Source organism: Bicyclus anynana, chromosome 6, assembly GCF_947172395.1.
Source record: "Bicyclus anynana chromosome 6, ilBicAnyn1.1, whole genome shotgun sequence".
Lineage (NCBI taxonomy): Eukaryota > Metazoa > Arthropoda > Insecta > Lepidoptera > Nymphalidae > Bicyclus > Bicyclus anynana.
The window spans coordinates 14,907,545-14,921,245 of record NC_069088.1 but is presented as its reverse complement, the minus strand read 5'-3'; positions in this window follow the sequence as shown (position 1 = coordinate 14,921,245).

Sequence of the window (13,701 nt, the reverse complement as noted above, 5' to 3'; positions counted from 1 at the left end):
TATTTTACAGATTACTTTTAATCTGCGTCGATTGCTGCCAAACGCATAGAAATCGGTTGGTTTTTTCCAGAGTGATCAAGTTTTAAATGTAACTTCGTAACCATAACTCAGTTTCTTTCGTACGAAAAAAAGGGCTACATGAAGTTTCGGTTTCGGTATCGGTTTCGGCGGAAACTGAGACATAGACTGAAATTTGATTTTAGCTTCGGTTTCGGTCGCGCAATGGTGATCAAAGATTACAGTGTATTATGATGGTGATAACTGTGATGCTAACGCTATGTAGCGCTCTCGCGCGGGGAAGAGGGAGGGGGGTCGAGATTCGAGCCAGGTTTCAAGTTAATTCGCACGAGTTATACGTTACCATTTTTAGAACGGTAGTTAGATAATGGTTGTAACTTTGTGTATAATAAAAATCTGTCACTTTTAATTAAATAGAAATCTGTAACTTTATATACTAGAATATTTATAGGGTACTTACTGCGTATGAGAAATATAGTATGCTTGCAAGGGATATCTATATTGTACTAGGTATATAACGGTACTCTGCGATGTCCGGCAGTCTATGATAGAACGATGAATGCTAGACTATATTAAATCTCTGTTTCAAAATTCATCCTGTAGATAGTTATGTGTTATGTCTTCCTATGAACTTAGTATGCAGTCTGCAAAGAGATAAGATTGTATTTATAAGCACCTCCTTGAACTTGAAGATCATACCTAGGCGTATTGTAATTGATAGATATTTACACCCACTCACTGGGGTTCAACCAACGATATTCTATATTATAGATATGTTACGTCCCTACAAAATCACCGCAAAAAGCGCACATGCACAATTTTGTGTTTACTTCACTTCCTGAACACACAACTCGACATTGCAGACAATATATAGGTATTATTTTTTAAATAACTTTCGTTGTTTAACATGGGAGTAAATTAAATTATATAAATATATAAATAGCGACCCCGCACCGGAAAGCGCAGTGTTGGGCGACCCCCCACTAGGTGGACCGAGGATATCAAGCGGGTTGCAGGGAGCCGCTGGATGCTGGCGGCTCGAGATCATTGTGCTTGGAGGTCCATGCAATAGGCCTATGTCCAGCAGTGGACGTCTATCGGCTGTTAAGGTAAGGTAAGGTAAATAAAATTAAGATAATAAGTTTTTACGACATTTAGCATTTAAAGATAAAATATTGAAGGAAAGAACCAAGTATGATGATCTCTTAAAATTTTATAAAACGGCTTCACTATCTAACCGTAGAGATTTGATAGACCTTTGTTTTTTGCACAAAATTGTTAATTTTAAAATAGATAACTCGGAGTTGCTGAATAGGGTAAAACTTGCTGTGCCGAATAAAAATGCTAGATCTCACATTAAAAATAAACTATCTTTTAGGCCAAGAATCACAAAAACTAATCTGGGGAGAAATGCTCCTATTGAAAGAATAGTGAGATCGTATAATAATATTTTTAAAATGGCAAATCTGGATATTTTCAATAGCGGTTCTAATTCTTTTAAAAGTAAAGTTAAAAAACATAATATGTCGAAGAATAATGTACTTTAAATGCATTCTGTTTTTGGTTTTAAATGTAATTACTTATTGTTAATTCCCATTATTATTGTTGTAATTACATTTTTTTTTTCTTTCTTTCATTTAGTTTCTTTTTTTTTTATTTTTAGTGGTAGGTAGATTTAGTTTTTGTTTCTTTTGTTTTTAATGGTAAATTAAGAATTGTATTAAAATAAACGCATGTTGAGTTAGCCTATAAGTGGGGTGTACAATGTAGCATATTACATTTTAATGCATGTTATGTTTAATTAGTCATAAGTTTTTTTTTGTATACAACGTTGGCTTCCGAATAAATAAATAAATAAATAAATAAATAAATAAATAATCACTTTTAATAAGTCCCAAGTAAGCGAAGTATGAAATTTCATTTACTTTATCTGTTATCATTATTTGTATGTAACCGTTAAAAGTATTTAAGGCCTCCGTGGCGCAGTGGTATGCGGTAGGTTTACAAAACGGAGGTCCTAGGTTCAATCCCCGGCTGGGCCGATTGAGATTTTCTTAAGTGGTCCAGGTCCGGCTGGTGGGAGGCTTTTGCCGTGACCAATTACCACCCTTCCCACAAAGACGTACCGTATGTTAATTTGACCCACTTCCCGGCCTTCGATTAAGATTAAATTTTGCACACGCTCTGAGTTCTTATAACAATACATGACTAGCTGAGAAACGTCATTACGAATCTAATATGGTGGCCTACTCAAGATGGCGGACTGGTTGTTTGAAATCCACCCCCATGATATGGGTATAAAATGAAAAGGGTTTGTTGAATGGGATACGAAAAAAATTACCTAAATTCAATTGTAATTTTTATTGCGTGCCAAAAGCGTTTTTTTAGTTTTTTAAACTATTTTCAAGTTATTTATTAAATTATTTTTTATTTAATACTTTTCCGTTTCCCAATCAGTCACACTAACCGTGCAATATCTATAATTAGGTATATCATTGCATTCTGATAAGTAGGCACAGAATACATACTCGTATGTACAACGTACAGGTAATGAAACGACTGAACCGCGCGTACTGTACTACCATATTTTTAAGAAATATTTTGTCATAAACAACAATACATATTTGTAATATGCTCGTGCTCGTAAACACCTTTCTTTTGATGTGATGATTACTTCAGTTTATTTATTTCCAGGTTTCTAAGGGCTAAACTCCGTCATATCAATTGATATTTTTTTTAATCTATGTCATTGTTACGAATCTCTTGACACCTCAATCATTAAACGGTGAAACATAAACGCATACTTACATATATATAGACTCATTCACCTCTCCCTCTCCTCACCCTTCCTTTTCATTTCGCCGTAGTCAGGTAAAAGTTACCTTTAGTGTGCAGACAGACTAGAAAATTGCCTGATTTTTAGCCAAATTTTAACTCCCCTTCAACCCGTATGGGTTAATTTCTTTATCTCCATTACATTTCATATTCCAACGATAGTTAATTAAACATAAATTAATAGATGACAGACTATTTTAAAAAAAATTCAACCCCTATTTTAACTCCCTAGGGGTGAAATTTTTGAGATTATGGTCTTATATCAATGGTATTTAGTAAACATCACTTTAAAAATTGCCAATTTTCAATTTTAGACAAATTTTAACTCCTATCAACCCTATCGTGAACATAACACGAAATAAGGCAGACTTTCCAAAAAAAAAAACTTAACCCTATAGGGGTGAAATTTTCGGAATTCTCGTTTATATTTAACCAGTTGTTTATAAACCATTTTTCAAAAACATAATCTGAAATATGTATGATTTCTTAATTACAACCCTTTAGGGGTAAAATTATTTATCCCCATTATATTTCACATTCAATCTATAAAGACTTTACAATTTTCACAAATGACTGATTTATATTTTTAGACAGACAACCTCTTATTTCATTGCGACACGTGATGTTATACTCATATGGGGTTGAATTTGAAAAATTCTTGAATTACATTACATTTCGGATTTTTTATGACACTTTATTCTCTAACTATCTTTAAAAATGAAGGACATTTTCACCATCTTGCATTTTTATTTTAGGGACAAAAGTAGTCTATGTTCTGCTCCGAAGTCTTATTTATACCAATATTCATCTTGAGTTTAGCCGTTTAGCCGTGAATATGAACAGACAGACAGACTTACTTTATTTACTTTACTTACGCATTTATTTATTATGAAAGTATAAATAATATTAGTATGAATAACTGTTTTCTACCTGAATAAAACAGATTCCATATCAGTCAAGCGACTGTTGTTACTAAGTAAAGTTGTTTGCGATAACATTTAACTGGAATTGAAAAACACAAGCAAAATGAAATTTTATTTTTTTAACGTGCTTATCTTGTTTGCTATCGTTACATTCGTTGGATTAAAAGGTATTTTCGTGCTTTATTTTATGTGTTAATAGGTTATGCGGAAATACTTGTATCATTATCATTATCTAAAATAAAATTAAACAAAAAAAATAATTTAGCAAACAAACAGAATCAAAAACAAGAAGAATTTGGTCCACTGGTTTCGCATTACGATGTGAATCCTAAGGCATCTTTTAGGCAATCGCGTTCTACCTTAGGCCATATCTACACTTCCCATCAGGTGAAATCGTTTTTATCTCTTAGACGACCGAATTTTGAAAAAAAAGCCGTATAAAATAGTGAAATAAGGGACAAAGCGGGTATGGCTTAGCGTCATGGATACGCAAAAAAATTGTAATTCGAAATAAAATTAGCATCGCAAACTTATTCGCGAGTCCTGGCTCGAAATATTCTGGTGATATTCTTTATTTTAACTCTGTAAAGATTTTCTGTCCAGAAATGTCAGGTATAAACGGAAACATTTTAATTAAGCAAAAAAAATACGATTTTATTAATTTTACAAAACGAACAAAATTTATGAACGAAAGTTAAATTTGGAACCCTAGTACCTACAATAGAAAAAAAACACAAGGAAATCCTACCTGGTCTCTACGTTATAGGTCCATAGCGTGGAGACCACAGCCAATCAACTACTTGGCTCTGTAATCATTTTTGCAAATAAAGATATTTTTTATATAAAAGAGCGTAACAAATAAAGAGATACGAGTATGTTTCAAAGTAGATAAAGTATAGTACGTATCAAATTCTTTTAGAATTAATTGAAGATGATCCCAATTAACAATTAACAGGTACGCAGTCACGCGAGAATCTCTTTTTTATTTTCTATTAATATTGAACGTTAACGAGTCTACGTCTGTCGTCTACTCTTGACCGACGAGTTCTTGACCCCAGCGCAGACAATGCGTCACCGTATCAAAAGAAACTGTCGATGACCCCACCTCTAGCGATTACTTACGTGTTATTTCGAACTGGGTGGTAGGTTAGTGATCAGGAAGTTTAATTAAAAAAATGTTTGAAGTCTACTCGTGTATTGACTTCATCATTAACAACCTAACAACCCATATTTGGCCAGACTGTAGCTAATATGAACGCTGGCCTAATACGGATTGGCAAACTTCGCATACGTAGAGAATTAAGAAAATTCTCAGGTATGGTTTCTACACGATGTTTTTCTTCACCACACATAACTGAAAATTTGGAGGTGTATGCCCACACCCTCCATGTCTCAATCGATGGTAGAGGTCATATTCATTGGGCTACTACTTACTACGTACTTTTTGGCTTAGTTACTTCAAAATTAATCAACGGAACTTTCATTGGATCACTTGTCATCTCACCTGATGTTAAGTAACAATACACTGTAAGATGGTAACATGACATCAGGCCCCGACCAAGTGGGGGGGCAAGCCATTTGCCAAGAGCGGCAAAATGAAGTCTGGCAAAATTTAGTTCCCCAGATTTATTTTACCTCTGCGTTTGAGTTATAGGAATTGATAAGTGTATTACATTTCAACTTCAGATCCAGTAGATTCGGAGAAAATTGACTGTGTCTGTGTCTACAGACATACCTACATTCGGATGTGAGCGAGAGATCATATGAATTTTAAAATCGTTCCGTTTTTATCATTACGTACTTCTGGAACCGTATAAAAAGTTTTTTTGGTGTATAAAGAAGGCAAAATTTACCTTTGCCAGGGGCAGCTAAATTTCTGCATCGAGCCCTGCGTGACATAGAAGTTACAACTTTATTCTAGCTGTAATCCATACTAGTGGTAAGGGGCAGATCATATGTAAGCCAACTTAGAAAATATGAGCTCAGCTGGCATATTACAATCTCAGGACCCCCTGATTAAAATAAAAAGCCATGCGTTACGAACTTCGCCTGAAAGACCTTTGTGGTATTTTGTGGCTGAATCATGGCTAACGTTCTTATTTTTTTTTACGTGAGGAAATCCTGATTGATACCTTCTCACCACGGGGTTCTCACCAAGTATGTCAGACTTCAACCGGATAAAACCCCATGTTGTTCCAACTCATTGCCTGATTACTGCAGGGGCTATGGGAACGTTTCGTGAGCAACCCGATTAGATTGCTAGTTTTCTCCTGACGGTTATTACTAAGGAGTTAATGAACTGTAGGTATATCTTAGGTATACGCTACTACTGCATGTTGTCATCATGCGTACTGTGTCGTACGTATGATGACAACAGGCAGCAGGTAAGATCGCACACAAACGCTAACTAAAATAGTATCTACGCACCCATTGTATTGTAATTGTAACACTATATTGATAAATATAAAACCGGATTGTAATATATTTATGGATGTGTTTGTATTTCGAGCAGAGTATCAAAGGGCCGATGGCCGATGGCTGAGATCCTTCTCAAAACCGATAGGTTATGGATACAATCTTCGCCGTTGAATGATCGTCGCTACCACAATTAACACAGTCTTTAAGCTGTTAAAAAGTAATGTAATATTAATTACTTTTACAGGATCGTGATAGCCTAGTGGACATGACCTCTGCCTCTGATTCCGGAGGGTGTGGCTTCGAGTCCGGTCCGGGGCATGCACCTCCAACTTTTCAGTTGTGTGCATTTTAAGAAATTGAATATCACGTATCTCAAACGGTGAAGGAAAAACATCGTGAGGAAACCTGCATACCAGAGAATTGTCTTAATTCTCTGCGTGTGTGAAGTCTGGCAATCCGCATTGGTCCAGCGTGGTGGACTATTTGCTCTCTGTATCTCATTCTGAGAGGAGACTCGAGCTCAGCAGTGAGCCGAATATGGGTTGACAATAATGATGATGATGATGATGATGATGAATTACTTTCACTATTTCATACACATTATAATTTCTCTTTACAGAAACCAAAGCCGCACAAATAGAAAGAAATCCATGTCGGCTTGATTGCACTGAATACTGCCAATCCATGGGAAGTCCCTTCGGACAATGTCGTAGTGGGAGTTGCCACTGTAGCTCATCAGGTCGTGAATACGACTATTAATAGCTTATACTATACTTTGGAATGGGTCCTTGTAGTTGCTGAAGAAACATAAAATACCTACAAAAAATATAATAAACTTTTTAAAAATATTATGAATTTAAATAATTTTCCAATAAAAAATACTGACTACTAAATGCACTAAAACATTCGAGTTCCCTTGATTTCTCCAGTTCCAAAGTCTTTACAAATATTATAATTTGTAAGCCAATGATAGTGGGTTTGATCGAAATCAAATCAATTTGTAAATCATTAGTTTACAAAGATTATTGATTTTCAATCGTAATTTTATTTAAAACTGGTTTTAGCAGAGTCAAAAGTGATTACAAAAATAAGAAAAGTAATGTCGAACAAAGTTATGATTCACAACTGTGGGGGAGATTCCCCCGGGGAGTGATTTTAGTGGACTGTATTTTAAACGAATGTAAGGTGCTGGTGGAAGGAGTTTATTCGAAGGTTTCCTTCATTCTAATGGGCAGGCTTCTATCACCGAAATGACGGGTAATTCTAACAAACCACCTACCTTCGAGGATCTTCTTCTGCCCGGCTGCTGGAGTCCAGCTCCCACGCCGACACGTGTTGACGCGCACACGCACTTGGCCGCGGCCTTTTTACACCGTGTCTTTTTATCACGATATCCAACAAAGTCAAATAATAAATAAAAAGGATTATTGTCACCCGAATTGATCGCCCGTTCCGAATAAACGGGCAGCGAATACGAAGCGAAAAAATGTCCGACGAATAGGCGAAAGGTCCACAATACAATTCGCGAGCGACTGACGACAGGGCGCTCACAGCTCCGAGCGCGGTGAGGCAGTCTGTCGAATACCCTCAACATCGGCGACAAAAGTACCCACCCAAGTTGAGGAATTTTTGAACTTCGAATATATCGAATATTTACGAACACCGCCCACCGTTAAAATGGAATTTTAACCCAGCTTAATAATGAATGAAATTGGAGAAAGAGACAAAAAAAAATGAAAATGATTATATAAAAATAGAAACTGAGTTATATAAGAAAACGAAATAAGAATGACTATGAATTTAAAACTATGAAGCTAAATAAAGTAAACTAATGAAATTAATCTGAATCTGATATAGGTAACGGAGACAACCTATGAACTGGTCGTTTCAAGAAACCATATTCAGTTTTAACAGTGACGGAACGAATGACACCATCTTTAGAAAGGTTCACTTCATAAACCTGGCCTAGCTTCCATTGAAATGGAGGTACGTTTGGATAATTTATATGAACTAGTGTACCGATTTGAAGATTCTCAATGTTCTCAGTCCATTTACTTCGCTGCCGAAACGTATGCAAGTATTGGATGTGCCATTGCTTCCAGTGAATTTGAATTAAATTTTAAATTAACTGCCAACGCGACAACCTTTGTGGTCCGAACCACCACAGTTTGTAAATTTTAATTTCCGACGCGAAATCCGCTGGGTTATCAAATGAACGAACGTGTCTCCATTTATCTGGAGACACTATATTAAGAATCGAAACGACGCGATTTGCTACATAAGTAGACAAGTTATAGGGAGCAGCCCGTAACGAACATAAAACGAAGCTTGAATCGGTCCAAGCTACCTCCCGAGCGATTGGCACCTTGGACTTTATCGACTTACGAATAAATGTAAATAACGAAAGTAAGAAATTTGCAGCGCATAGTTCTAACCTCGGCAAAGACAATCTTTTCAAAGGAGCTACACGAGATTTGCCTGCTAAAATATGAACAGATACATTTTGATCTGGATGTACAACTCTAATATATATAACTGCTGCGTAAGCAGCTTCTGAGCTATCACATGTCCAACAAATCCATGAAGCTCAACACAACAATCAGTCGAGGATGGAACGAAACGAGGAATGTGGATGGTGGATAGTTTTGGAAATTCTGAAACTATACGAAGCCACTTACGTTGAATGTGAATTGGAACCTCTGCATCCCAGTCAACGCCTGCTAACCAAAGTTCTTGTATAAGAATCTTGGCAGCAACAATGACTGGACTTAGAAACCCGACAGGATCAAAAATGCGAGCAATTTCGGACAAAATTACACGTTTTGTTACTTTATCGTGCAGAGGCTCTACGTGATATACAAACACATCCTTCAGGGGCTGCCACGCTAGGACTAAAACTTTAATCGAACTGTCTTCATCAAGGGAAACTCTTGAAGACTCCACCTCCTTTACTTCATCAGAAAGACGTTGTAAAAACAAGGGGCAGTTCGAGCACCACTTACGAAGTTCAAATCCACCTCTTTTTAGAAGTTCAAAAAGTTGATTTTGGAGATGAATAGCGGATTCCACCGAATCAGAACCACTTAGAACATCATCCATATAAGTAGAGTAACGAATAACTTCAGCAGCTTCCGGAAATTCGGATTGATGATCGATAGCTAGTTGCTGAAGAACACGAATCGCTGAAAACGGTGACGACGAGAGCCCGTAAGTCACTGTTTTCAGTCTAAAAACTTGAGGCTCAACGGAAGGGTCTGTACGCCATAATATTAGCTGATAATTTTGATGTTTTTCATCTACTAGAATTTGTCTATACATTTGACGTATATCAGCAGTAAAGGCGACTTGATGAAAACGAAATCCACAAAGCAGTTTTCCAACATCGTTCTGCAACTTCGGACCTATAAGTTGAGTATCATTTAACGATCCTTGGTGAGTCGCAGCCGATGCATCGAAAACAACCCTCAGTTTAGTGGTTGAGCTAGAAGGCCTCACAACTCCATGGTGAGGTATGAAATAGTGGGGCTGTCGAATATCACTTAGGACAAGTTCCATATGACCAGATTTAAGATAATCTGCCATAAAATCGAAATATAAATTACGAAACTGATCATCTCGAGCAAAACGACGTTCCATCGAAAGTAAGCGTTTCATTGCTATCGAACGCGAATCACCAAGTGATGGTTCCCCTTCCCGAAATGGAAGTGATACGATGAACCTACCACATGTCAAGCGCTTGTGAGACTGAACGAATATTTCTTCACATCGCTGATCATCAGGCGATAGGACTACTTGTTTTGGAACAGACTCTATTTCCCAGAATTTACGAATTAAATTATCAAGACTGTTTTCTTGATCTGAGACGACGAAAGACGAAATCATTTTATGCGAATCATGATTACGAACGAATTTAAGGTCGACTTTTCCGATAAGAAGCCAACCAAGCGAACTAGAAATGGCTATTGGTGTACCAATAGGCCCACGAATAATTTCTCCGACGAAAATATCATCATAGACATCTCCTCCGAGCAAGATGTCTACAGATGAAGGCGAATTGAAATTTGGATCCGCTAAATGTAAATGTTTTATATGAGACCACGATTTTGTCTCAATAAAATTTGACGGTTTAGCGGATGTTATATTTTTTAGAATTAATCCGCGAAGAGTAAATTCTAATCCTAAAGCGGTGTGTGATTTAACTACGGTCGTTACGAACCCCTTTGAACAAGTAGTCAAATCACCGATTCCTTGAATAGGTGTACCTAACTTACGACGAGTTAAACCAAGACGAGTAACCAGATCTTCAGTAATAAAAGAAGCTTCAGAACCTGGATCGACAAGAGCTCGAGCACGAATAAATTTGCCTGATGAATCGCGAATTAAAATTACAGCAGTTGAAATTAAGACCATACTGTGATTTGAAGTGACATCTGTCGAATACAAAGAGACGACATTCGTTGACTCATTTGAGGGTAGTTCCGATTTCGATAGATCTTCGAATGTAGTTTTTGAATTATTTGCGAAATGTAACATGGAACAATGATGAGAAGCATCACACACTGAACAACGAATTTTTGCGCATGTGTCTGTAAAATCATGCATGGGCTTAAGACATTTCAAACAGAGACCATTTTCTTTTGCGAATCTAAAACGGTCGTAGGGTTTTTTCTGCTTGAACGAATTACACGAAAATAAAGAATGCGAACCACGTTTACACAGCACGCATGTCGAATTTGACTGGACCGAATTACCAGATTTTGATTTAAAATTATTTGAAGTATTAGATTCCGGAGAAGTGACAAATGAGGACTTAGCGCGAGTTGTATCTTGATTTGAAAAACGTGTTGAATCAAAACGTGATATTGAACGTAATGTTGACCTTGAACTTTCCCAAGCGATTATTTCGCGATTTAAAAATTCTTGGAGTTCACTAAAGCGAGGTACTTGATTTGTTGCAATAGATTTATCAAAATTAAGTCGCGTATCTTGATCCAACTTTCTATACAACATGTGAAATAACACGAAGTCCCACTCCTCAATAGGGAAACCCATAGAATCTAAGGCACCGATGTTTTCTAAGAACCCACTAAGAATAGTGCGTAGTCCGGAGGCGGACGGTGAATTTAAATTTGGAAGTTTATATAAAGCGTCCATATGCTGCATTGCTATTAATCGTTCATTTTTATAATTATATTCTAAAATGCCCCATGCTTTACTATAATTACTACTGGTAATCGACATTCCTTTTAACAATTTACTAGCATCACCACGACAATACGATAATAAATATTGAAATTTAGCTACATCTGAAAGATCTTTATTGCGATCGATTAATGATAAGAACAAATCACTAAAAGAATTCCACTCTTTATAATCACCGGAAAAAGGTGGTACCGATAAAGGCGGTAATTTTACTGCAGTATAATTTGAATTTAAATTTTGATTTACTTCCGGTTTTGGTTCGGAAGTAGATTCCTCTAAACCGAATTTAATACTCATAATTTCTCTAATTAAGTCATTAAAAGTCGAACGAATATTGCTATGTTCAGGTTTCAAAACCTTTGTACTTTCCAGTTCCAAAGTTTCAATAGACGATTGAATTTGTTCAAATTGGTCCTGTATACGGGCGAGTCCCATACAAGAAACCATAAATTTTCGATAAGAATTCACGTCTGAGTTTACCTCCATACCTAACTCAATTATAGTATTCAATTCGCGCTCGATGCAACCTCTGCGATGCATTAAAGCAGCGTGCTCTGTTGATTCCGTCATATTGTAAAATAATAAATAAACTATAAATAAAAATAAAAAAAAAAAATAATAAAAAAAGTTCAAGAATAAAAATATTTTTTATTTACCGAACTTGGCGTATTCACTGCCGTGCCCACTACAGAACGGCTTACTACACGAAAACATAAAAACTCAAATATAAAAAAAAAAAAAAACAAAATGAAAAAATTAAATATATTTTCGAACAATGTCGTGAGTCGTAATCGTATCGTATGGTATAAATGCTACATGAATCCGATCGAACTTACTTCACTCAACGTAATCTCAAACTAAAACGAACTAAAATGAACTAATTCAATACACCTCGAGTAGGTATAAAGAACAATTACAAACAATTACGATATATTTAAGATAAAATAATACGAACGGAACAGTATAATAACTGGCGAAACTAACGAAAATTAGTAAGGTAGGTAGGTACCTCACTTCGTAATAAAAATTACCTATCACTTTTACGAATACTTAGATTATTAGAATGAGTTAAGTATATTATTATTTATGAGTAACGAAATATACGCGGCACTAATTATTATTATTATTGTATTATGCAGTTTTTAACGAAATAAATGGATAATCTAGAATTTGACCTATATAATTTAACTTTGAATGCGAAGAACGAACAAAGAATGAAACAATAGGTATGGCGTCATTCGAATTCCGATTATTATGATTTTAGGTTATAAAATATAAGAAAATACGTGTATGGCGGGGTGTTTCGATTAAACAGAATAAAGAAAACTTAATATCCGGCTCGAAGGACCAATAAATGTGGGGGAGATTCCCCCGGGGAGTGATTTTAGTGGACTGTATTTTAAACGAATGTAAGGTGCTGGTGGAAGGAGTTTATTCGAAGGTTTCCTTCATTCTAATGGGCAGGCTTCTATCACCGAAATGACGGGTAATTCTAACAAACCTTACCTTAATACCTTCGAGGATCTTCTTCTGCCCGGCTGCTGGAGTCCAGCTCCCACGCCGACACGTGTTGACGCGCACACGCACTTGGCCGCGGCCTTTTTACACCGTGTCTTTTTATCACGATATCCAACAAAGTCAAATAATAAATAAAAAGGATTATTGTCACCCGAATTGATCGCCCGTTCCGAATAAACGGGCAGCGAATACGAAGCGAAAAAATGTCCGACGAATAGGCGAAAGGTCCACAATACAATTCGCGAGCGACTGACGACAGGGCGCTCACAGCTCCGAGCGCGGTGAGGCAGTCTGTCGAATACCCTCAACATCGGCGACAAAAGTACCCACCCAAGTTGAGGAATTTTTGAACTTCGAATATATCGAATATTTACGAACAACAACATTTGTCAGGACAACTTAATTAACAAATCAAACGGTAACAAAAATAAGTCCCTAGAATGGCAGAGAATGACCTTGAGTGAAGTCAGGCACTTGTGAACGTTGTGTGTAGGGTTAAAGGCGCCTTTGACTGTTAACAAACACTCCCCTTTTCCACTTAAGTCATTCTCCGGCTCGGCTCGAACGATACGACGGGACGAGACGGGACGGGACAGATAAAATAAGACGGTTAGAAAAACACGTGGACGAAGTAGCGGGCGTCTGCAAGACAGTAGTTAAATATTTTAAGTCAATAAATAAATGCCGCTTTATCTAATCAAGATATTTGCATAAACATACCTACTTTAATAAAATCATTGCATACTCATACAAATATGTGTCAAGTGAGGTACTCGGACGAACAGGG